The sequence below is a fragment of the Tympanuchus pallidicinctus genome, unplaced genomic scaffold (genome assembly GCF_026119805.1).
Source record: "Tympanuchus pallidicinctus isolate F22 unplaced genomic scaffold, pur_lepc_1.0 scaffold8, whole genome shotgun sequence".
Classification (NCBI taxonomy): domain Eukaryota; kingdom Metazoa; phylum Chordata; class Aves; order Galliformes; family Phasianidae; genus Tympanuchus; species Tympanuchus pallidicinctus.
The window spans coordinates 27,130,127-27,157,589 of NW_026294802.1; the positions used below are offsets into that span (position 1 = coordinate 27,130,127).

At 36.2% G+C, this 27,463-nt stretch overlaps 1 long non-coding RNA gene across 2 annotated transcripts in view; it reads right to left on the reverse strand.

Moving 5' to 3' along the window:
* Positions 1–1,425: 1,425 nt before the first annotated feature.
* The window catches only part of LOC128073443 (uncharacterized), a 28,859-nt gene continuing 2,821 nt past the window's right edge, over positions 1,426–27,463 (reverse strand). The window contains exons 1-3 of one of the 2 annotated variants that reach the window (XR_008202712.1): positions 22,921–23,022; positions 8,588–8,634; positions 1,426–4,407 (exon numbers count right to left, since the gene is read on the reverse strand). This is a non-coding gene — a long non-coding RNA (uncharacterized LOC128073443). Of the gene's footprint in view, positions 4,408–8,587; positions 8,635–22,920; positions 23,023–27,463 lie in introns of those variants that run through there. The other variant, XR_008202713.1, reaches the window with a different exon arrangement.

Here is a 27,463-nt window from a genome sequence, read left to right on the forward strand (position 1 = left end):
ATTTCAGTTCACTGTATGTAATCCAGTCCAGTGTGAAATAGCAGCTTGGACTTCTAAAGTGCAGGGGTCAGAGTTTTTAAGAACTATGTCCTAGCTCCAAGCAACTACCACAGCAGACTTCTAACAAAAAACATTCTACTGTTGATCAAACTTGCATGCTACAGATGATAGAAAATGTTAGGTGCATGGGTTGAACATATTTTGCCTTTACTTTTTGCAAAATATTGAAACAGGGAAGGTAGCCTCGAGGACTGCTGTTGTTTGTTTTGCAAGGTGCAATAATGAAGAAAAAAAAAAAAAAGACATTAGAAGTAAAACTGAACAGGAGAAGTTAGTCAGGACAGTTAAAAGTGATGATGGAATCATGCTAATTTTACTTGAGGCCAGACCATGTTCCATGTCTTGCAGCTTCCCTTTCCTTACCAATTCCCTGGCTCTGCAGACTATGTAGCATTTTCTCATTAATTCTGGTTTATCACAAAACATGTCATTAACTAATGATACCCAGGTAAACAATTCTGTACTCTAAGGATCTGGAACAGTGTCTATATGACATATGTATGACAATGGTGTAGATTAGGGCTCTCCAGAAGCAAAGCGAATGTGTCCTGATTTCAACTGGAGCAAAGTTGATTTTTTTCTTCATAGTGTCTAATACAATGTTTGGGCTTAAGGAGAAAAACGATGTTGATGACACACTGATGTTTTAGTTGTTGCTGAGTAGCACTGTACAGTGCCAGGGCTGTTTCGGTTTCCTCAGCTTCTCATAATGTCTTGTGAGTGAGGTATATGTGGGTATTCAAGGAGCTGGGAGGGGGCAGAAACAGGACAGTGAACCTAAACTGGCCAAAATGATCTCCCATACCATCTGACATAATGTAGAAAAAAATTGAAAACAGTGAGAAGGTTTTGCGTGAGCAGACACCATTTGAGTATTTGCAGGACACTGGTTGGCAGGTGGTGGGCAATTGCTTGCGCATCACTTGTTTTATATATAAAAATTATTATCGTAGCTATTATTCTTTCTTTTTCCTCTTCCTTTTTCTGCCTTGTTATATAGTTTTTATCTTAACCCACAAGTTCTACATGTTCTTTTTAAATCATTATTTTTTTAAATTCCTGTCCACATCCCAGTTGGAGGAGAGATAGTGAGCAAATGACTCTATGGTGCTTAGCTACCTGCTGGGTTAAACAAGAACAATGTGGTGTTCTAATGCTAAGCACTATACAATGGCAAGCAAGAGGTATATATAATTTCTTCCAGAAAAACTTCTTTTTTTCAGAAAAACTTCTTGAAATCCCATTTGGAGAAATAAGATTAAAATAAAGAGAAATATCATAGTGAAATATATTTAAAAACATAATACTGTGGCATACATTAAAAAATAGCTCTAGGAGGTAAACTGAAGAGTAGGAATAAATGGCTAATTCTTAGCTTTTTCTTTATTTTTTTAAATCTGAGATACTTTAGGATTAGTGCAATACATGTGTTAGGAACAGTGTTAAATTTATATTGAGACACTTGTACAAGGAACACTGACATTTAAAGCCCTAGAGGAATTTGAATTTTGCTTGAGTCCGTGTTCTAACTCTATTCATGGAATAAACATTGTTGCTCAAATACTCCTATGCTGCAAATAGATCAGTGAAGGTTTGTATGAATTTCCTTTAAATTCCAACAGACTCTTTCAGAATGTGGCTTCCAATGAATTTCAAGGTCAAATGTGATGTGGCCTATCTCCACCAAACAAGAAGTCATATATCAAATGGCTTACATGTGGCTTAGGTCTCCTTAGACTCTGAAGAATTTAAATCACAGTGAAAGCCACTTTATCTTTTAAAATATAGTTTAATTCCAACTGAAGTTGATTTCTTGTTGGAAATAAGAAATCACAGTGGAGATTTATAATCTTTTCCTTTCTATTTTGAGACATGACTTTAGCAGTGGTCATTTTCATTGTTAGCAAAACCTGGCATTACATCGGGCAGCCCCTAGGAAATAGTTCAGAGGGACACCAACAGACAATACAGAAAAGAAGTACTACCTATCTTCTTTTCTTCACCAGTGAAAATGACTACTAAGAAATTCTTTATAAGTATCTGTTCCATGCTAGTATCTCTTTGGATCAATCAGTAAAAGACCAGAAATCTGATCATGGACACAAAGATGAATTTGGGGAAGAAGGCTTAGGTTTCAGAAAAAAAGACTGATGGAAGCTGTCTGAAACGTTAAGATTGCGGTGATCCATCTCCCTTGATTTGCTGACCATCCTTCTCTTGATATAACACAGGATACAATTGGCCTTCCAGTCTGCAAGAGCACACTGACGGCTCATGTTGAGCTTTTCATCACCAGAACCCTTCAAGTCCTTCTCCACTAGGCTGCTCTCAGTGATTTCTTCTCCCAGTCTTACTCCAGCCTAGGATTGCTCTGACCCAATTGCAACACCTTGCACTTGGTCTTGTTAAACCTCATTATGTTCACAGAGATCCACTTTTTGAGCTTGTCTGCGTACCTTTGGATGGTATTCCTTCCTTCTGTCATATCACTACTTAGTATGGTGTTTCCTGCAAACTTGCTGAGGGTGTAATGATAAACGGCAGCTATCACTCCAATTGTGATGGTGGATGAATACTTGTAGATTTTATAAAGATGATTGGCATAATTCAGATTCATCATGGCAGAGGAAATTCTTCCCAGATAAAAGACAATTCATGCCCATTCATTCATTCTTTTGCATACATTTTCTAAAGTAACTGTAACGTCTTGAAAAAATAACCTTAAATAACACCTTAACAGCTACCTGGTTAGACCAATAATAAAATGGAAATGTTATAAGGGCATACTAAAGAATATAAGAAGAAAAACTAGAAACATGACAATACAGTTATTTCTATAGTGCTATTTATATACTTGTCTTTAAGCTTACCTTTTGTTTTTGTTGAATTCATTCTCAAAATATTATTTCAGACAAGATCATGCACACAGGAGCAGACACTAATGAGATTGTTTACTAATGAAAACTGAAATTTTAAATAGTTACACTTAAAATCATTTGTACATCTGAGAATACTTGAAATATCAAAGGGCACTTCAAGGCTACCACAACTCTGACTACTTACAGTGTAAAAGACATTTAAAAAAAAAAACAAGGCATGATAGAGTAAAAGACTTAAATTTATGAAATTTCCATAGTGATACAAGATATATTCATAAAAAGAATAGAATATTTTACTTAACTGTATAGATAAATATAGCCAGGTTTTTTTTCTCCTAAATTACATTGTGTGCCTTTTTTTCCTTGTTTTTATTTGTTTAGAAAGGCTATTATACCACCCTTATTTAATGAATAACTCAGAAGAATTTAAACTGTCAATTTCAAAAGATTACTGTTTGAACCGGCTCATTTTGGCATCTGATACCATCTTGCAGGATATTAGCTACTACAGCTAACAGCAATTAACAATCTTCATTTTGCAAATCCATGATAACTTGAGGCTGTCATCATAAAAGTATCTCTGATGAATGCTTAAATAGGATGGATATGGCAACATATATGCTTCAATGAAATTGTTGATGACCAGTATCAGATTACAGAGGACACTGAATGAATAACTTTGCCAATCCTCAGGAGATGAAGTGTGATGTATTGACTATACTCAAAGAGACAAAAGAGTCTCACTAGAGAAAAAAATCTCCTTTTTTTTTTTTTACTCCCAGAAAAGTGCATATCCCAAAGCAATACATTCCTTTCACTCACTGGCCTTGATTTAAGCTTCTTATAAAATTACAGAAATTGCAGATCTATTTTAATAAAAACTATACTAAACCTTAAATGAATATTAACAAAGGATTTTTTGTGGTGATTCAGATATTTCTAAAGTTAGATACAGATATCCAACTGAGTAGCACACATTATAAGTGAAATATGTCTGTATAATTTATTTCATACCCCATAAGATTTTTTTACTGTAATACTGTAATACCTATCCAAGGTTACATGCAAAGTTTTCAAAAAATTTTTCATCTCCAAATGATGTGATGTACTAATCTGAGAACATTTTCCTCTTTAAATTAACTAAAATATCCAAGATAGATTTGTTGGCTTTTTTTTAACACCATCAATTCTGAGAGTAAAACTCTTCTTTGTTTTTGTTACAGAAAAGAGAGAACGTAATAATAGTGATAGGAGGAACTGTCAGATATTATTTCTTTAACAAATCAAATATAATAGCTTCTAACTGACATATTTGTGAAAGGACCAGTTCTGACACTCCATTAAACAAAAGGGGAGCAGAGTTTTATCCAAATGCAGTGTAGACTGTGATGCTGTGATGTGCCCTGCAACTTTAGGGAACTTGTCAGACCACACCAGGCACATTCTCTCCTATTGTCACATTTTCTTCCTGTGGAAGATAAGATGTCCGATTATTTTCATTTTTGCAGCAAGGTTCAAAACACACGGGTGATTGTAGGCTTCTTTGTACAACACCTATTGTTTAAGAAACTCATATAAGACACAATGGCTCTCTGTTCTTCCTTGGGGAGCTGCTCTGCCCTGTCCTGCTCTGGAAAGTAACTATCACCATGCTCTGGATTATTCAGATTATATTGACCTCTACTTTTGAGGCTATTCAATTTTCTTTTAAATTGAGTATTCATTTAAGTTAGTTTCCCAGTTTGTTGTCTGAGGGGAGCACTGAGGCTGCAGAACACTCTTTACTCCTTCTTTCTAGTGAGGAAAAAAGGAATGGGATCACAAAGTGAAGGAAATTATATCCTGCTCACCTGAACACATTTCATTAATGTATTCTTCACATTCACTCTTGAAAAGAATTATAAACTCAACATCATTTTCAACAGCACCATAGGTGGGTGTAAATGTTTAGTAAACAATTTTATTTCACTTGCACATGTTCAATTAACTGACAGGTACAATCTTCAATTAATTGGCAGGTACTGTTAAGAATATTAGAATAGGATAAATAACCTGCATCTTCTGAGTCCAAATGGGTAATGTTGCTTCTTTGACAACTGGTTTATTACTTTGGAGGTTTGCCCTTACAAAGAAATTCTTTATTCAACAGTTTCTAATGCTGAATCTAGCATCCAAATTTAACATGACAGATCCTCATGGATTAATTAAATTTTACAAGCTACTTACTTGGATGAATATTTACTAAATTGGCAGAAGAAACATTTAATATGGATGTTTTTGTCTCAGCTTTTTCTGATTGCTTTACTTAAAGAAATATTAAACTCGTGTTTCCTCTCCTTACACTTTTACACAAGCTGTTTTGAAATCTGATCAGTGACAATCAAAAACTGCTCAGGGGTTGCACTGATGTGCATCTTAAGGAATGAGGTCTGAAAGTGGGCTAACCTGGCAGACTTGAACAATTTGGAGAAGAACAAAGATACCAAAGTAAAAAGACAGCATGATCTCAAACAGCCAACTCAGCTGGGAGTGGGAATGTGAGCTGTATGCCTTAGCAAGCTTAGTGGCAGATACCAAACTTACCCACTGAGGACAATGTACCACCACTACTAAGACTCTCCCTTTGATGAAATTTCACCATTTAGGAGTTTCTAAAGTATTAGCAGAGCATGAGGCTTTACCAAGAGGGGAAAAAAGCGCTGGGTCTCCTCTCTCAGCAGAGTGGAGTGTCCTGTTGCTTTGCCCTGAAATTTAAAATTTTAATCCTACATATTTCAGAAATTAAGACTCACGTTTGATAGCTGAAAGACTTTGGTCTATTTTCTCAGAAGTGTTTCTTAATGACCATCTACTTACTGCTAGAAAAAACTGAGTATGGCTAGCTTGATACTTTTGCAGAACCTTTCTTAAAGTGAAAATGGAAAAGATGTGCCTTTGTAGAAAATGAAACAGAAATACTAAGTTTGTTTCAAGTTTCACTTACAGTAAGTCCACTGTCTGGAAACTAATATGATCCTTTTACTATTCCACCCACTCAATAGACAGAAATAAATATTCTTTAACACTCAAGCTACTAATGTATTCTGATGAAAAGTGGTGACAACTTTAAAGAAATATTCATTATCTAAGTGACGTAATAAGAAATTATGTGATTCTTTGAGTAAGTTAGTATTCATAAGACATGGTGAATTATTCAGCGAACAGCTTTCTACAACTCTGAAGTTGCTTCCAGATCACAAAGAACTGAAATTATTCGGCAAATAGTGGCAATATTAATATTGAAAATGATAAATATTCTAAATGTGACTAGCACAAAAATTATGACAAAATTAATTGAATTAGATATTTAATCATATCTTATTAATTGTTTATATAACTCAATTAATTTTGCCATAATTTTTCAATTGGTTTTTATATAGAAGGTTTTATAAATTACTATTATTTTGGATCTATGTCCCATGTTCACAATTCAACAAAAGATGTGAAGTAGAAGTTAATTTAAGCTTTTAATGTGGAAATAAGCAATGATAGCTATGCTCACTTCTGACACACAGATGATAGCATTTATATAAACAAAATCTTTCAGAAAAGATTTTTTGAAACCTTACCATGGAATATATTCAAAGGATAATAAAGACTTCAACATTAAGAAATTGTTTAAGGAATGCAAAGCCTTCCCTTTTAGTTTATGCAGGTTCTGAGGGTTTTTTTTGTATTTTTTATAATTTGCCTTTTAATTTTCCGTAGTTGCAGATATTAATGTTGTGAGGAACCCCAGCTTTGTTTCCCTGGATAGCTGTCCATGACTTTAAAGCAATACTGAAATAAATAATAATATATAGGTAATATATAGGTTTGTAGTCAGCTGGGTATGGGCCAGCTCAAACTTTGATAAAGTTAAGGTACATTAAAAAATCTTCTCGGTTTAGAGGATGAGTTTATTTACATGTTCAAAAATTCCACACTTAATTACTTGTCCTGAAATTTTGCGTTTTTGACAGCTCTGCCTGGAAGGTCTCCAGTTCCAAATCTGAGGCCATATAAATAAGGTTTCTCTGAGAAAAGACACCCAGAATAAATGTCTCAAAATGATAGATGCTGCAGCCTTCATAGGAGAATGTGAAAAACTGTGCATCAAACCAATGCCCATACTTCAAAAGTGTTTGTTAGTATCTGAGCCTCACTTTCCATCTTCTGAGAGACATTACCTCCAAAAGGCTTTTCTGGGAGAGTTTATATTTGTGGCACATATTTTCAGTCACTTGGAACACCAACTACAGACAACACGATGAAAGAAAGCACAACTACTGTTTGAAGGCTGGTGTCTGTGACCTGGGGTAAACAAGCAGAATGAAGATCAGACTGAAAACTTGTGTGTCTTGGGGGTGAGGTAGTAAGTACAGCGTACCAGGGCTGGGACTGAGCAGGCAGACATAGAGCTAGAGATTTCTGGCTGACAATAACATCAACAAGTTTTAAAATGCAAATGCCTTACAAGACTTATAACAGGTGACTGAAAGAGTGCAAAGATGCTAGCAAGGACAGGCATCAAATAATTTTGTGATTCCATCATGAAGAAAGGTGTAATAATACCATACCTCTCACACACTTCCTGTTACTGTGGTCCTTACACAGTAAGTCAAGTTTACTGACACGAGGTCTGTGAATTCTTTTGGTGGACTGATTACACAAGAAAGCACCTGTAATTTTGCTTGCAACAATACCCTTGATGAAACTTGCATGAAAGATAGACTTTACAAATATCAGTAGATAATGTGAAAGTAGAATTATGTCTTTATTTCTTCTACTTCTTTTCCTCTTTGGAAACTAAAAAATAAACAAAACATTGAAACTGGAAATTAAATGGCAATTGTTTACCTGAATGCAGAACTGCAGAGTGCAACAGAGCTCAGACCTCTAAAAGATGTGAGAAGTTTGTCTTTGATCTGTGCTGTAAAACACCAATAGCATATATTCACTCCTTTTGTCTTTGAACAGCTTTGAACAGTTTTTAACAGGAGCACCTATGTCTTTGTCAGTCAATCCATAAAGAAGCTTAGTCTACAGGATGAATGCTGAATTAGAAAAATTTCACAAATCCTTCCCTTGATTTTAAAAACACACAATCACATTAAATATCCCATCTTCAGATTTCGTGACCACCATCATCTCACCCCTAACTTCTGACGCTCTTCCTGGCAGTCCATCTACTAACACCATGTACAGGACACAACACTGAAACATGAAACATCAAAACTCTCAGGTCTTATGTGTGGCTTTTTCCTGTGGTTACCTGTCTGGAGGTTTGATGGAAAGGATCAGCCCCTTGTTAGGCAGGCACAGTCCATCTCTTTGGTTTTAATTTAAAAGTGCAGTTTTGCAAAGTAGCTCTGTGGCATCCTTCAGTTAGCCTTACCAATTAACTCACTGAGTAGAAACTGAGACTTTATTTACAGCTTCACAAAGAAATCTTGAGTTTTAATCTTATTTATAACAGATATTTGTGCTTTTTTTGCTTTGGATTCTTCTTTTTTGAAGAAGTGAATTCCATTGTGAAAAAACTAAGACTAAAACTACTGTAGTAGAACAATTCAAGTTCTGCGGAAATGTATAGTAATTACATTTTTTAAAACAAGAACTGTACTTACTTTATCCTTCCATCTTGCTTTGAGTCTCCATGAAAATTCCATTTCATCTGCAGAAAGGTACATGAAAAACAATTTTCAAAGTAGCTCCTATGAGACATCATTGAAAGCCTTGTCTTTGCACTCAGAAATCTCTGTCACATTATGCTTATACAAAAGGAACCACTTTGGCTTTTGAATGGGATACGTCTGGAGCTTAAGGTATTAACCACAGCAACCTGTGCTGCAGCCATCTGTCCACATTAAAATACAGCCTTGTTCAATGCACACCAGGCCCAGGAGAGGAAATGCAGTCTTATGGAAAGTGAGCTTGCAGATTAACTAAAGGAATTGGAATAACTTCATGTGGCTACTTCTGGCAAGCACCACTGCTCAAATTTCCAAAGCCATCAATCTATAGAGTATTATGCTTGACATGCTATTTGTTGAATAAATGTGAGGGAAAAGAGAATCTGGCCTATTGACTAGATTATTTGTTGTGATTCATTTATTCATATCTATTACTCAGTGCCTGAAAAGCAGCTGTCTTCAAGATGATATATGTTCTAAAGGGTATTGGCACAGCTACCCTTAAGGTCTGACCAGATTAGCTCTTTCCAAAATTAAAGTAAAACAGAGTAAAAAACAAGATTAAAGTAAATATCAATAAAAAAACAATTCATAAATAATCTAACATGTCAAATAAAATATGGGAAATAGAGAAGATGACAGAAAATTAATAGATGTGCTAAAAGCAGCCTCATAGCCTATTACCCAGAGCTGCAAAATTTACTGTCACAGAGATGCCATAAATTTGTGACAAAATACTGGAATGAACACAAATGGGAAGCAAACCTGCAAAGTCAGTGCTGAAATGCTTGCAGTGTTGGAAAATACTTCTATTAACTAGGCTGCTGAGAAAGGTGGAAAAATTTTGGACAGTTACATAGAAGTATATGAGCTTGATCTAAAGCCTATCAGAGAAAAAAATTGTTGACGGATATAGATACATAAACCTTAAGAATTTAACTGCAATTATTAATTTTGATTTGATCAAAGATAAAAAAATTATAATAAACCCTGCACAGTAATTTAAATATGTAGTTAGGAATCATGGTCAGAAACTGTCCTTTTGAATACACTTTAAGGCCACTATGAGCCCTAAATCCTGAAGACGTGTTTAATTCATATGTGCATTAATATATGGTAAATGAAACTTAATATGCTATTTCTAAGAGTTCTGTTTTGTATAGTAAAGTAAAAAAAAAAAAATTCCCTTAAATCTTAGGATGGGCCAGTTTTCTTTTGTGTGAACTCAGGATTTTTCTGATGCCATATAAGACACTTCTGTGAGCTGGCATTTCTGACAATGCAGAGTCATCATCATGCAACAAATTTCATAGATAAAAAGGACAAAGTGGTGTCCCTTGTCATGTGAATATTAAAAGAACAGACTTTCCTAACACTGGATTTTGACCTGTCCATCATGTTCTTCAGTCAGTGCTAAAGTCCATGTCTGCTGATTGTTCTCTGGGAAAGTATCCATTCTTCTAACAATATAGAAGGTGACAAGTCCGCCCATCTCTGTGGTATTAAATTGGTCAGAAACTGTTTTTGACAACCTCAAAAGAAACTTGGGGTAGGATTATACTAACCTAACTGTAGAGAGCTGAAAACAGGTGACTCATCTTGTACTCCTTTTATAACCAGGGCAAAGAGAAATGTAGTGATTCATTTTACATACTTTCGAAACAGAGAAGGATTGGTGAGAGATGATTGGTGAGACTGGTGAAGGTCTAGAGTTTTCTTGGACAGAGTGACCACAAAATGGAGAGTTCTTGATTCTTGGGGAAGTCAGGAGGGGTCAGCAAAACTGCTATCTTGGATTTCCAGAGGTCAGACTTTGAACTTTTCAGGACTACTGGTAGGTAGAGTTCCTTAAGATTTGGTTCTAAGGGGTAAAGTTGTCCAGAAAGGCTGGTTGCTCCTCATGAAGGAAGTCTTAGAGGCTCAGGAGCAAACTATCCCCCTGAGCCACAAGAGGAACCAACAGGGAAGAAGATCAGTGTGGATGAACAGAGAGCTTTTCCTGAGGCTCCAGGAGAAAAAAGAATCTACCTTCTGTGGAAGAAGGGATGAGAAGCTCAGGGAGGATACAAAGAAATTGTTAGAATGTGGAGGGAGAAAAATCAGAAAGGCAAAAGCCCACTTGAAGTCAAATAGATTAGTGGAGTAAAAGAGAATAAAAGACTTTTTTACAAATATATCAACGGTAAGAGGACTAAAAAGAATCTCCATCCTTTACTGGATGCAGCAGAGAACATGACTACTGAGGATAAAGAAAAAGGCTGAGATTCTCAATGCCTTCTTTACATCCGTTTTTAATAGTCAAACCAGTTATAATGGGTTCATGAAAGGTAGGTTCTGCTTGACTGAACTGATCTCCTTCTATGATCTCGTGACCTCCTGGTGGCTGTTGACATAGTCTACCTAGACTTCAGCAAAGCCTTTGATGCTGTATCCCACAGTGTTCTCCTGGAGAAACTGGCAGCCATGGCTTGGATAGGTGTACTTTTTTTCTGGGTAAAGAAGTGGCTGGAGGCCCAGAGAGTGGTTGTAAATGGAGTTGAATTCAGTCAGTGACTGGTCATGACTGGGTACTGGGGCCTTCTTCTTCAGTGTCAATATAGATGACCTGGACAAGGGCACTGAGTGCACCCTCAGTAAGTTTGCAAATGACACCAAGCTGGGAGAAAGTGTTGATCTGCCTGGGAGTAGGAAGGCCCTACAGAGGGATCTAGACAAGCTGGATAGCTGAGCTAAGGCCAACAGGATGAAGTTCAACAAGATCAAGTTTTGGGTTCTGCTCTTTGGCCACAACCCCAGACAATGCTACAGGCTTGAGGCAGAGTGGATGGAAAACTGTGTAGAGGAAGTGGACCTAGGGTTATTGGTCAACACTCAGCTGAGCCAGCAGTGTGCCCAGGTGGCCAAGAAGACCAATGACATCCTGGCTTGTATCAGAAATAGTGTTGCCTGCCAGAGTACAGAAGTGATCATCTCTCTGTACTCAGCCCTGGTGAAGCTGCACCTCGAGTACTGTGTTCAGTTTTGGGCCCCTCAGTATAGGAAAGTCATCAGGGCACTAGAGTATTTTTAGAGAAGTACAATGAAGGTGGTGAGGAGTTTGGAGCACACACCTTACGAGAAGTGGCTGAGGGAACTCAAATTGTTCAGTCTAGAGAAGAGGAGGGTCAGGGGAGAACTTATCGCCCTCTACAACTACCTGAATTGAGGTTGTGGTGAGGTGGGAATCGGCCTCTTCTCCCATGTAGCTAGGAGTAGAGGGAATGGCCTCAAGTTGCACCAGGGGATGTTCAGGTTGCAAATTAGGAAATACCTCTTCTCTGCGTGAGTAGTCAAGTGCTGGAACAGGCTACCTAGGGAGCCTGTTGAAATCACTGACACTGGAGATGTTCAAGAAACTTTTAAATGTTGTACTGAGGGACATGCTTTAGTGGGAAATATTGGTGATGGATGAACAATTGGACTGGATGATCTTGGAATTCTTTTCCAACCTTGGTGGTCTATGATCCAATGAAATCAACTTTATGCTGAAAGCAGTGGCACAATGGAAATGTCCATGCCTCCTCATTAACTATGAAGGGAGTTTATATGATTACCTCAGATCTAGACAAGTACAATGCATCTTTATGTTTCTACTTTGAAAATATTTCCTTGTGGGGTACTCAGCAATGCATGAGAATGCATGGTAAAGTTGAGGAAATATATCAGAACAACAGCAAAGTATTTTTAGGCCAAGATCTCTTCTTTTGCTTAATCACTGAGTACTGCATATGGTCCTTTGGGGTACCATATTGTGGGACTGCGTCCCCATGCATTCATCAGATTTGTAAGTGCTATGTTCTGGTCCAGCAGTCTCTGACACAGATGGTTTAGATGGATTCCTGTTCCAGCTCAGATCATTACTCCAGCCCTAAAATGACTATCGATGAGCTTGAATGTCTGAATAAAAGTCCATGAAAAAATCAGACCAGATGATCATAGTGGCACCTGCTAGCTCAAAATCTGGTTATCTGTGTGGAAAAGAAAGGCACAATCTCATCATCTAGTAAAACCAGATCTGTTTTGTGACAGTGACCTCTTTCTCATGACCTCACCTATGCACCTGTCTATGTGGCTGCTTATGTAAATTTTGGAGGATGGCTATTGCATTTATAGGGACAAACATACACTTCTACACAATGGTGCTAATGTACCTTCAAATAACAGCTGATGGAGTGAAAAATACAGGCACTCTTGGCATACTCATAGACTTCTCAAGCTTGCTATAGAAGTAAACACTTAACTCAACAGCTTTCATCGAAATATTAACTGCCATGTGTTCTCTTCCCCGAGTAAAAATATAGAAATTCTTTGTGTCTGCATTTCTTGGTCTGTAGTGGCTAAAATCTATTAGCCTCCTAGCAGTTTTTTCAGGATAATTTTATGTTCATAAAATGCCTAAAGATATTTGGGGGGAGGGGAATATTTGACGGGGGGGGGGAAGAAAGTATAAAAAAGACAGAAGGTTTGCTGCTATAAAAATATAAATATTTTTTCCTCATTTTTTTCTCCATGCTAAATTATAGGGAACTATACATGGAGATATTACATATATGATTTTATTTTTTTAAAGTGACAATAAATTTGCTTCTCTACACAGAATACTTTGAAATCAAAAAAAGATTTTATAATAACAGCAATAAAATGATCTATCTGGTGAAGCAGTTAGGCTATACAGTCCACTTACTCTGAATTCCACATCTATGTGAACATACTTTAACTGTTTTAAAAGCAATAAATTGCTTTTTGAATATACATATATTCTCATAAAGTTTCTTGTCTCCCTCTCACATAAGAAATGTGTGACATGCTTTAATGTACTCCTTGTAAAAGTAGTACAAGAGGGGGATGAAAACAAAAAAACCTTCACTGAATTAAATGTTACAGTTTGGGCACAGGTTAAACATCCGTAAAAAATTTATGTCAAGATTAAGAGAAGAGTCTTCAAATAGTACCCAAGAAAATGACCTGTTGGTGCTTAGGAATGTGAACTACCTTATAAATGGGATAGTACCAGTCTTCAGAGAACTGGATTTTCTGACCTGATAAATGAGGCTTTTCGTTCTGCATGATTCTTTTATTTTTCTGTCCTTGTCATTTTTATCTCCATTTGACGCTGTTTGGCAGACTGAACTAAAAGAAGGAAAAACATTTTTTGAAAAATAGTTTGTTATGTCACTCTGTGGATAAGGAAGGGGAATGAAGATGTATTATATTGTGTCATACCAGTACATTTTAGGCAAGCCCAGGGAATCTTTCTTGGAGACTTAGAATCAGCAAATTGCAACCCTTGAACTAGAATTTACTGAGCTTCTCAGTAACACAGCACAGCATGTGCACAAGTACAACAGTATCCAGAGATGAAAGAGATGAGTAAAACTTGTCTGTTTCCCTAAGTCTGTATGCTAATGAAAGAGCATTCTGTACAAAGAAGTGGAAGATGGACTGCCTTGGCTTTTCAGTGACTTGGGAAATAGTTCAGATGGGCAACTGGTACACACTCTTTTTTGTAAGACTTAAATAGATGGAAATATTATTAAAATTAGAGAACTATTGAGTTTAACATCGAAAGAAAGAAATATGTCCTTTTTCATTACCTTCTGAACTCTGATTTTGTTATCTCTAGAGTTATGTCTAGATCTGAGTCAGGGACAGGGGCACAATCCCAGAAGGAGACAAAAGAGATAAGGGAAAAAAAACAACTCCACTTTTTGCAGTGTGTCTGGCCACAGCCCATGACTAATGAGGCAGGGCACCTGTGGGTCTTGCACTCCAGGAGAGGGGGAAAGGGGGAAGGGTAGGAAGAGAGCAGATGGGTCTAAGAAAACCCAACAACAATGATCTGAGGAAGAATGATAATTTCCTAAATCAAACAAAATGACAGAGAAAATTGTGTCAAAAACACGAGGTTTTACACTAGTAGACTGTAGGAAGTATGTGGCAAACTGAGAGAGATTGACTCAGAGGGATGGAGAGCAGCTGCTGCCCTGCCAGGAGCTTCACCTTTCTTCCACTGGACGCCAAGTCCTCCGGAATGCTGCTCCTCCCCTCTGAGAACCCAAAATGCCCAAAAAAGGCAGTCCACATCAGAACATTAACTCTTGAACTTCCACATGGTATTCTGAAGCGGACAACTAAAATCACAAAACCACATCAAGAAGTTACATCTTCACCATGCTGATGGTCAACAGGAACGCCAATTATCATGTTTACAAAAAACTGTATGTGTAGGAAACCAAGATTATAAGACTTGTTAGATTGGGTTCTGGCTATTTATTTGGCTCATTTGGATTGGCATAATTTTCACAGATATTTGAAATTAGAACAAAAGAAAAAAAAATTAGAATTTTCTCTGAGAAGAAAATTGGAAAAGTGGTGACATTCTTAGGAAAAAGTTCCAGATTTTAAATAAATATTTTCTTTTTTTTTATTTTCTTTTTTTTTTTTTTCTTCATGATTTTCTGGCTTCTCTTTACTAAATTTGTTTGTTGGTTTGTTTTTGTTTGTTTTTTTTTTTATATATTGTTAGCAACAGACAAAAATCAGACAAAAAATCAGCCTACATCGTATTTCTTAACTGTATCTGCTCTTAGTTTTAGAATTTCAAGGGGAAAAGGAGATCTAAGGGAAGTTCATAGCTGCCTGACAGCAGTTCCCCACCCCTGCAGATAGTATGGATGCGGGCTGAGTGTACAGATGGTTCTAAGGAGACCTGGGAGCCACCAGTGAATTCTGAAGCTATTTTCCTGGCTTGTTTCCTCCAGCCAGAATTGTAGTGTGTGCTGCAGTCTGTGTGCCAGTACAGCATGCTGCAGTCACATGATTCAGTTCCAGCATATAAAACATATTTCATCTGCTTATGTGCCACATGCAAGTTCATAGCCATGAACTGGATACTCCTGCCTTAGGCACAGAAGTCCATCATAATTAAACAAACATCATTTCCAAAGGAAAATATTAGCCCAGTCGAAACTATCAAAAAAGTATTTGAATGCTTTTAATCCAAGGCAGGTGACATTTTGACACTGTAATGCCATGAAGTACACTTGCAAAGATCTTCATCCACAGTATAAAAAAATCAAACCTTAATCCTTTAATCTCTCATCTTGTGATCTTTCACATCAATGCTGTGCTTGAAAAACCACTCGTATCTGTACGGCTTGGCACTGCGTTCATTAAACTGGATATTCATAACTGTGGCAAGCCAAACCACTATTTCAGATCATATCTTCTTTTGTATGAAATATAAACAATCTGCTTCTCTCTCTGAAGAAACATTATCATGATAGCATTTACTCTGGACAATATGACAAAAATTGTTACTCTTTCAGTAACAGTGTTCTTGCAGCTCAGTCAAGAGTCGAGCAACAAATACAGTGTGCTGTGTATTTTCACCTGTGAAAATACTGACAGTGCTCAGTATTTTAAATCTACTCTTCAATAGCAGTAGTAAGCACAATATGTCAGTGTTCGTATGTGAGCTTGTGACTGAGTTACTAGATACTCACTGAATGTCCACTGAAGGCCATAAGAAGTAGAGAAGATGGTAAAAGGAAATTTTGAGAATATTGGACCCATTCCATCACTTTTATCCTGCATTATTATTTTTTTAATATTGACAAATGATTCCAGTGAGTTGGTGACTCAAGTCATCATTTTTATAATATAGTGGCAGAGTAAAGGATATTCAGAGTGTGTGTGAACCCAGAAATCTGTAAAGAACGTCAAATACTCAGGCATGATGAGTGTGATTCATCTCACTTTATAGTCAGTGAGGAGGTAAAGGGATATTTAAGGAGCAATTCATTTTATCCTAAACTAAGCATCTAAAATAGTCTAGATGAATTGTGCCCTAAATGTTCTTACTGTTTCCCATTGCCAGTGGATGAAAATTTGGTGAGTAATTCAGATTTAGTGTTTACTGTGCAGGTGTTTAAAGATAAATTTGACTCGATGTTTTTTAAAGGCATGTTACTAAGTAGAATGAATATATTAGAATCAGCTTTCAGTTAAAAGACAACACTCACACTCACTTCAGAAAGAGCTCTAAATCTGTGGTGGAGGAGGGGTTTCACTAGCCTTTAATACGTGTCAAAGTCTAATGGGGTCATGTAACACTATGGCACATTACTAAGATTATGTTATTTAAATTATCTTTTTGTTTTGATAGATAAGATTTCCTCTGTAAAAAAATCTGCTCATCAATCCTAATGTGTAATATTTTAAAGATGTCTTTATTTGCTTAAAACCTTTATGACTTAGCTCTTTCCAGCCTGTTGTACTGCTACCTAAGACAATATAGACAATGGAACAACTGCTAGTACTCATATTCTTGAAGGATAAAAAGCTTACAGATTTAGACCTTCTGTCTTGAGCTCACTCTAAAAATGTTCTCCTAACCGACATCACTTATCTTCAAGAAGCAAACTGCTCATTTCTGACACAAGGCTGCACTGAGGTGCTAAATAAAAGTAGTTAATTCTGTTCACAAAAATGAGCTGTACTGACAGGCTGAGTCTCATATTTTTCTAGTAGTATTGATCAGTCAATTGTACGACGGGGAATATCAGTGCTGTACTACTGTAGCAAGGATGTTTAGGAGCAAAAGGGAAAAACATAAACAGTCAGTAGGCCCTACATGCATAATTGAGCCAAGTCTAAAAGAAAGAGGAGAGGTTTGTTGTTTTTTTTTAAACATAAAATCATCAATTTCCCTTTATCTTAATACTGGATATTCAGTACCAGGCTGCAGTCCAATGCAGTGATACTTCTGTCTCTCCTGCCCAAGAAAACTCGAGTGTAGGTGGGTCTGGAATACTGGAAGTCTCTGGAGGATGACTCTCTTTAATGTCAGAAGATAGAAAAATTCCCTTGCATCTAGAAAATTCACTGCTAGTCATGCTTAGTATTTAAATACAGAAATTCTTTCACACCATCTTAGCAAGGTGTCAAGAATGAAAAGAAATTCTATGAGGAAACAATGATGTAATGATATCTCAATATTTTCCTCATTCATAATTCAATTGGTTTCTTTACTAAATGCAGAATAGAATTACTAATTTGCAATCCTTTTCTACTATGTTGAAGTAATTCTTCCTTGACTAGTTCTAATTCCAGTAAATATAGCTTACTCTGTCAGATGAAAAGCCAGTAAAAATCCCCAAGGATAAAACATTATACTAGAATAGACACTAGGAGGCCATATTTTGCCTATCAAAACTGAGACAACAGTTCTATGAAACATTATAGAAACAGTATCTCAGAGTAGAGTTGGCTCCCGGTGTTTTAAACTTCATGCATACTCCCGTAATGGAAACACAGGAAACACTGGGTCTTAATACACAGAATATTTGATGCATCGCTAGTGCTCATGGAAGCTGTAAGGCTAAATTCTTCCCTTACCCCCTCATCAAGAACACCCACATGGCATGGTACTGTGAAAGTCAAAAGCTGGCTCAGCAAAAGCAATCCTTTGAAAATTAAATGAGCAATTTCCATTTATTTTGAGATGTATAATTGCACATCTGAATAATAAGAAAAATCCAGGTAAGTCAAACCTGATATCTAGTCAACCTCTGTCTAACAGGAGCTATTTTAACACGTTTTAGTAGCACTCCAAGTGATCATTTATACATGGAAAATGCTTGATCTGTCAGCCTTTCACAAAACAACTTATTTTCCTTTGAAAAACAGAGCACTTTCTAGCAGGACACAATATTTGCCACACCCAGAACTCTGTTCCTGTGGTAATACCTAAAATTCTATAAAAGTAATTTGGGGGGCTAACCCTACACTGTATATTTAAGATTTTCAAATTAATATTTTATGCAATAAGAGATTAGAGACAATATTTTCTGTCAGCCTAAGCGGAATATATTAACTTCTTCATTTTCTCTTTAACGTTTATATAGAATATGCTGCAATCTGTCAAGCTTCTAAGAAAAGTTCTATCCAGCTATCATGAGAAAACTTTATAACGTCTTAACTAATTAATTTGTCACCAAAATTTGACTATCCTCCCAAAATTTACTGATGTTGTAAAGCCAAGAGGCTTCATCAGGACAAAGGAGAACCCAGCTATTATGAAAGAAGGGAGTTGATAAAGAAAAGAGTAGATGTGGCTCTGAGGAACATGCTTTAGTGGGCATGGTGATGATGGACCAACAGTTGGACTACGTGATCCTAGTACCTTTTCCAAACATAACGATTCTGTGATTCTGTGATTCCAAGATGTGACTGGTCTTAGGTATTGCACTAACAGTACTGGCATGAACTTCAGCATTGAAAGGCCCTGCTCTTATGGACCAAAGAAAGATTCCTGATTAGGATTCAAATTTCTTCAGCTGAAAAATGGCCAAAAAGGCTGGAAACGTGGGGTTCCAAATGGACACAAGAACATCATGACCTATGTTATAATTCAGATTTTAAAATCTGAAGCAACAGGTTATATATTAGGGAAGCAATAGGAAATACATAAAATATATAACAGAATGACCAAAGCATTTTAAGTCTAAAAAATGTTAATGACATCACCACATAGTGTTATGAACTTGTTTGCAACATCATATACAATTCCGAACAGCCATCTTTAATGAAGGACAAGGACAACTGAAAAAAATGGGGAATTGGGTATGCAGTAGATCCAAAAACTTTTTTTGTTTAGCCCATTGAACTAGAAGAGGAACATTAGTTGCTGTTAATGGACAATGCTAATACAAGTTTGAATATTTCTACAGAAAATACCTAAAATTTTACATATAAGAGAAACCTGAATGGTTTTAGAGTGGAGTTTTGTCTGTGTTTTAAAAACACATTTGTGGAAGACTGTTGAAGCTAACATATTCTTCTGATCTTATTCCTACTGAGTAGGATACATGTGTACTTAAATAGACAGAGCTGTGATTGCCTACTAGGTTATGCTAAGTTCTTCTTGCAGTTCCTAGAGTGATATTCTTCTTGTTTTCAATTATTTGTAACTCAGTGTTTCTCTTCAGATATATGTTAGAATGGCATTCTACCCAAAGGATTTAACAGTCTAAAATAAGAACAAATAAGCTCACTTTTATTTCAGTAATAGAGGTGGATAAAAAAAATTTACCTTCCTGTCAAAGATATGCTAATGAAATATTGGTAGGTAGCATTTTGGGCAGACAAAGAGATATCTATTATAAGAAAGCTATTTCTTTTAACATTTATTCAAAATAAATATTTTTTTATAAACTAAGAGTGTAAAAATGTACTGGAGAGACTGATTTTAGAGAAGTAATAAACAATATAGTATGAAAGATATTGCGTTGTTTTGCCTTAAAAAAACAGTTCTGGGTCTGTTGTCAGTACATCTATCTTTTATCATCACGATTACAATTTGCAGTTGGACTGCACTGTAACAGTATGATGCAGAGTCTTAGAGTTAAATAAGTCTGAGGGCTGTGGGCTGGTAGGTTCAAAAATATAGATCCTGTCTCACAGCTGCATGCTGTGTGTTTGCTTCTTCTCATTACTTCTTAAGCATTTGCTATTGGCCATTCTCAGACAATGGACTTGGTCTGACCTTTGGTCTGACCTCTGAACAGGGAGGCTTTCACACTCCAGGTTCCCCTAAGCCCAGGGGAGAGCTATGTTTTGAACTTTCCTCTTATCTGCTGTATGTCACTGGTGCTAAGTAGCTATAGAGAGAGAAAGAAAGAAAGGAAAAAAAGAAGATATCACTAAGAAGGAGCAGAGTTCAATTTCAGCAGCATTCAGCAGAGTTCCAGGACTAAAATTCTTAGAAACAGATAAATATGGATAAATACTCTTTTTAAAATACATTTTATTTTCATTAAGTATATTCACTAACAAACAACAATAAATAAATACTTTTTTCCCCTCAAGCCACTGAATGTATGTATTTACTCATCAAATTACAGTCAATATAATTGTTTTTTTTTAATGATATAATCACCAAAATTCATCATATTCGGTAATGTGCAAATAATCAGTCACAGAACATTATCAATTGCATTTGTGTCAATTTAATCTCTGTTGATGTGCAAGCATCCTTGTTATGGAGACATATTTGAGCAAATAGCTCTCAAATATCATTGAGATAGTCAGGGAAAGAAAATAGTTCAGAATAGTACTCCTGTGAGTGTTTTTGAGATATAAAGAGAACAATACCATTCATTATGTGCTGGTGGCCTTGACTAATAGATTTCTTTCAGCAGACTTCTCTGATAGTTGATGGACTTACAAGATTTCTTTTTATCTTTTTATTTTGATGGGGTTTGTAGTTTGTAGTTTACAGCAAAGTTCTATAAACTTGTTTTCTTTTACCTGTTTTTAAGGACTGTGTCAAACAGTATTTGGCTTTGTATATGGCTGGATACATGTGTTGGAATATGCTAGATTATTTTTTCAGAATATTATGTACACAAGTGTAACATCTAACAATTTAGACATGAAATTTACAATGGAGAAAAGAAAAGAAGAAGCAAAAGGTCAAGCGATAAGAGAAAGAGAAAGAGAAAGAGAAAGAGAAAGAGAAAGAGAAAGAGAAAGAGAAAGAGAAAGAGAAAGAGAAAGAGAAAGAGAAAGAGAAAGAGAAAGAGAAAGAGAAAGAGAAAGAGAGAGAGGTAAATTGCCTTTTACTCACTCTTCTGTAAGCATAATTAATAAAGAAAATAACCATAATTACAAAATTTAGCTAGAAATAGTAATTATCCTAGGAATAACAGATAGTATTGAAGTATTTAAAAAGGAAATGAAAATGAAAAAGGCCACGAAGATGGTGAAGGGCCTGGAGCATCTCTGCTATGAGGAAAGGCTGAGTGAACTGGGTCTGTTCAGCCTTGAGAGAAGGAGACTGAGAGGGGACCTGATCCAGGTCTATAAATATCTAAGGTGTGGGGGACAGAATGGCGAGGCCAGACTGTTTTCAGTGGTGAGTGGAGACAGGACAAGGGGAAATGGCCGGAAACTGCAGCATAGGAAGTTCTGCACAAATGTGCGCAAGAACTTCTTTACAGTGAGGTGACGGAGCACTGGAACAGGCTGCCCAGGGAGGTGGTGGAGTCTCCTTCTCTGGAGATGTTCAAGACCTGCCTGGATGCCTACCTGTGCGACCTGCTGTAGGGAACCTGCTTTGGCAGGGGGGTTGGACTCGATGATCTCTGGAGGTCCCTTCCAACCCCTACGGTTCTGTGATTCTGTGATTCTGTGAAATATCATGAAAAAGGGCTATTGGATCAACATACAGCACCAGGAAAAATTAAACTCTATATACAGTGAACACTAGTTATGACATAAATACACTTAAACTACTTTGAACAAATGCATAAATGGAAGACTAAAGCTTGATTGTCAAGAGTTGATGTATTTGTTTTCTCAAATTCTTGATTCAAAATTCTTCTTCATTTTCTTATCTAAATACCCCAAAAATTTCTATGCTGCCTTCATTTTTAACATGCAGTGTGGCTTAGCTGCCAAGAACTACATCTCTGTTGTGCCTGTCCAGTTGTACCTCAGTCATGATCAATATGATGAACCCAGTATCTTTCTCAGATCTACATTTAATCCAGAAAGCAAAGGTGCGATTTAGCTGGTTAAATACAAGTGACTAGTTCAATAGGGTCATCTAGATTCAAAAGCTGCTGCTCTTGAAGGGCAAATGTCTCTCAAAATGCCTGTGATGTGCCTGTCAGCATCTTGCTGGCTATATAAAGACATTAAGCAGTTACATTTAGAAAACTGATCTGCAGATATAAACTTAGTTCCCAACGAAGATACACACATCTGCAGAGCAACATGTAAACTACATGTTCCCATTTCTAATTAAACAGAATGAGTAATCATACTGAATTATATTCAAGATCAAAGGTGTACAGTCTCTTAGGAGTCTTCTGACTAAAGCCATCTGTTTGAACAAAGATGACATATCCGATGTTATAGAGTAGGCAAAATGCAACATTCTTCTGGTATCAGCAAATAGATTGGTGAACATGCCCTCCAAAACTGCAGTTCTGCAATAGACCTTCAATCAAATCTATTCATTTTCTTTTACCTTTTTAGTGGTCATGACTTTTTTGAAAATTCTTTGCAACACCACCACACACCAATACCCTGGATACCCTTACTTGTCAAACGCAAATAGGGAGGTTTAATTTAATGTTAGTCCTTCCTGAAACCTCTCTTCTTTCCGGTTGTACGATAGAAGTGAGTAAGGCATATTAATTAAGAGTTTGTTTTCCTACCATCATTCTTCTGGAAGCACTGTTTTCTGTCTGCCGTATCATTTTAGATAGTTGCATTGAATTGATTGTATATAGTTCATTCAGTCTCAGCATGATTTTGCTTTCTCACTGTCTTCAAGATAATTAGGATTAAAAAAAAGAAAAGAAAGAAAAAAGACTAAGAAGTTGCAACACCTCATTTTCACATTAAAAATTGTTATAAGCCTTGAAAGTAGCATAGCATAGTAACAATTACTGGGAAAATCATAAATATAGATTTTAATTGTGAGGCATCCTCTGTTTGCAGAGAAGAAAGGAGACTATGCTTCTACATAATTACTTATTAGCAACTAGTCCAAATTGATTTCGCATAATGATACCAGACTAAGTATGAAAATACATACTTTACAGCTTGAAATATGCACACACAGTAAATAAATAGCAAATGATAATTAATATTTTGTCTAATTATTGGCATAAGAGTTCAAGTACTCAAATATTTTTCTTGAACTCTGAGCTGACTGTCATTCAATGATACAATACAATGTATTAGCATCAAATCATTTTGTATTATGTTAAATCATGACAAAGCACAGAATGCCTTGCAAAAAGACAGAGCCTGTCAGTTCATCAGCTGCTTCTTGACATGATCCAGCTGTGCAATTAAACAAATGCATGCCAGTTATTAGAAAGGCTTCCAAATCTAGCAGTAACTGTCAGTTAAAGTAGCAGTTGTTTTGAGCTGGCTTTATCTTCTGAATATCAGACATTAACAGGGAGAGAGGTAAAGAAGACACCTTCGTATACTGTATGGGAATGTATAGCCTTCAGAGTAATTTATTTTCCAATAGTTCCACATTAAACTTATCCACACGTTCATGAAATGTGTATTTCTATACACTGCAGAGTATACACTGCAATATGGCCGTTACCTAAATCATTATTGTTCCAGAGTGTAGCACATATTTTCTTTGAGTCACTTCACTTTCTTGCCTTACTTGTTCCTCTTGTGCACTAAAACCATAGAGGCTGTAGTGCGAAAAAAAAAAAAAATTATGGAGGAACATAGCTCTTGGCTTCCAGACTCTTTTGGGACAAATAAATATCTTGGTTGTAAGTTTCATCAACCTCACTTATGAATTATCTTGCCCAACAATGTGAGCAGTCAAGGAAGAGAGCCTTTTTTACAGCATGTAACTTCTCAATCTTTGCCTTCCATGTATGTGTCAATGGTAGGGATGTGCAAAATGATTGTCTTTACTCAGCTTCAAGAAACACAAAACCAACACAGATAGGTGAGCTTCTACTCCTCGCTCAGAATGTTATCTAATGAATTCTATGTCCTTAGGTCTCCATGTTGCAGCAGTTCAGATACCTAAATTTTCTTCTAAGCTTGGGAAAGTGCCATGGCCCTGTATAGTACTCCTAGGACCTGTCAGAATTTACTTATGCTGCTTGATCTCCTCAGCTGCACAAAAAGGCAGAATAAAAGTGATACTGTTCCAATAATGTTGATTCAGAAGAGCTAGCCTATTTCCAAAATATGTCTTGAAGACAGAGAAAGATGGAAATCCTGACTACAATTAAGCATACAAGCAGATGCAAACACAAGTTCCAGTTAATACAGTGCACAACAGACACTCTTCACTACAGCTGTATTGGGAAATCAACCAGAATTTCAGGTTCTGAAAAGAGTTCTCTTTTAAACGTAGTTTCTGAGGGACTTTTAACTCAACCCTTAAGAGAAAAAAATCACTGTGGCATGAAAGCTGATATATATAAAGTATGCAACGTGGGAGTAATTCTTTTAAACAAAGCAATACACCCTCATTTAAAAAAATGAAATTGTACAGGCTGTTAACCTATAATCCTGACTATAGTTATGACATTTTCTCTACATGTATCAAAGGAGTGTTTAATTACACAGAAAATGTCGAGCTAGTTAAGATAACGCACATTTCTGAATTTTAAAAGACTGAAAAAAGTACTGTAGCCAGTCACATATTAGAGAAAATTAGATGCTTAACTGATATCCACATAAAACATTATCCTCAGATCCAAAATGAGAGATCTGTTGTTGTTGTTTTTCCTGACTGTTCTCTTAAGTTTATAATCTGATAAGCCATGTCTCATTTCTGATACACATCATAATAGAACTGATCAAAAGTACTATAAAAAGTACCAACTGGCTAAAGCCAGATGATGATGAATGAGGTCCACCAAGTTCTTTATAGTAGTCATGGATTCGCATTCCAGAAGGTAATGAATCTGGTGCAATGATCATACATATTAACTTTTAGTCTACAGTACCTCTAGGACTTGGACTACATTGCCTTCTTTTTCCTGTTTAAAGCTCTGAGTCTCTAGATGCACTAACAAGTTTCACAAAATTTCAATAGCATTAAAGTAATAATTTTACTAGGAAAAAAGCTAGACTGTCTTTTCCGTCCCAATACCACTAATACACAATGTACCTTCAGTCTTCTGTAAAGGATGAAGAGCTTTTAGATGAGATGCTTTTAAGAAAAATAATAATCCAACTTAAAGGTACATGTTTTTGAGAATCAACTCACATATGTGTCATTTCATGCTATTTAGTGGATATTATCTGGAGTAGTTGGAGAAAGGTAACTCAGAGTACCACAGGCGGAAAGCCAAGCATACATTAAGTAGCAGGAACCATTATTATGCCTCACTTAGAAGACAGGCCAAAGAAAATATTAATTTCTAATATTGTGGCCAGGCTGCAGAATGCATTGAACTATTACAATTCACTAGTGGTGGACACAGTAGAAAATCCTAAGAGAGACTGAAATACTTTGCAGAATTAGGAAACCATCAGCTTGAAGTTTTTAGAAATGTGCAAGCCATTACTGAATGTTTTATTAAATTACAGGAAATAAAAATTAGCAGACTCTTAAACACCCACTGGCAGTGGGCAGTAACTATCAGAAAGAAACGAGTACTTTGTTTCTTCCTGATTCCTGACAGACTTTTCATGGGACTTGTCAGAAATAAAGGACATATAGAAAATCCTTTGCTCTGTTCCTTGCTTATTTGTAGCTAAATTTGAAGTCTAGACATAACTATGAGCTGATATGAAAGAGACAATAAAGGAGAAATATCTGCCTCTTGACACTGCCAGTTTGCTGAGAAGACTTTTTAGACTGCCAATCTACATACGGATTCTTGAGGAAAATATTTCATTCCAAGCGCAAGCATTTTGGTAAACAAATGCCCTTCCTTTGAGGTGCCATGAGAGTACAAAAATACAGTAAACATAGCTTCTGCTTCTGAAAAATATGGCTTACTTTTGTCTGCACCATTTCTATTTCGTTAAGCCATTCTGTAGGGAGCAAATGCTATGCCAAGTCCCACTCAGTTCCACTAGTTACATCCCAAAGGGAACACAGGTTCAGTTTGCTAGAACTCAAAGCGTTCTTCCATCTTCGGCAACATGGGACTGGATAATCTGCTTGTAGACATTAGCTTTCAAGCTTTTACTTACATGACAAAACAGAATATCTAACCTCAGGGCTAAGCTCCATATTTTGAGTTTATTTTTTTTCTGCTTCTGCTCAATGGATTTTAAGTTTGGCTTTACTGAAATTCAAACAACTGTTTGCATCAGAAAGACTCAAACTTGCCAAGATGCCAGTATGTTCTCAGCTCTGTACTCCGTAAGTAGTCCTATTGAATTGAAAGAACCTACTCACAGTTTGAAGCATGAATATTTATACAACCAAAGAATCAAAACAGATCTACTTATTCAGTGTATGTTGTATGTAGCAGTGGTAGAGTATGGCAATGGTAAGGAATGTTTAAAGTCAGTTCCTTTTAGCAGACTGAAGTAAATCGTCATTCCTTTTCCTAAGCCTTTGTTAATAGTTCGAGCTGCCATTTGTTCCTCTGTTTTTAATTATCACCTATTTCAAATATCACTTAATTCTGCCTTATTTCAGATGTTATTAAACTTCCTTTCTAGGCTGGGTGTCATACTTCGAGGATATTATTTTTTCTAAAGAATATCCTAAAATCTACTCTAGAGAATTTTTAGTAGTTAGAGTTATAAAGCAGTTTTGGCATCTCAAACATTTCAACAGTATTTTGGATCCATGCTGCACTAAGAGTTTATCATCAATGCCAGATGTCATTGCAATAAATGTAAGAGAAGCAAATTAGAGAAAGGGTCTCTTTCAGATAACCACAGACACTGAGCTCCTGATCATCCTGTTTAAAACTTATTTATCACCCTGTGAGAAAATTTTCAATTAGTTTTGTTTATTTGTGCTTGCTTGTAAAATGGTTTTAAGGACTAGGATCTTCTATTAGCTAATTTTCTTATAGAATTAGAAAATATCTGAGTTGGCTGGTATCACTTTATACTATCACAGTTTTCATATAAGGACACGAAGGAAAATACAAGGGGAAACTCAATTCCTTTTTGTACATGTGAGAGCTTTTTCTAAGTATGTATAATTCTGACTTTTTCATTGCATAAAATTATGAAAACAAAACTATATTTCAGGAAATTTTTATTTAAACTACATCTTTCTAATGAAAA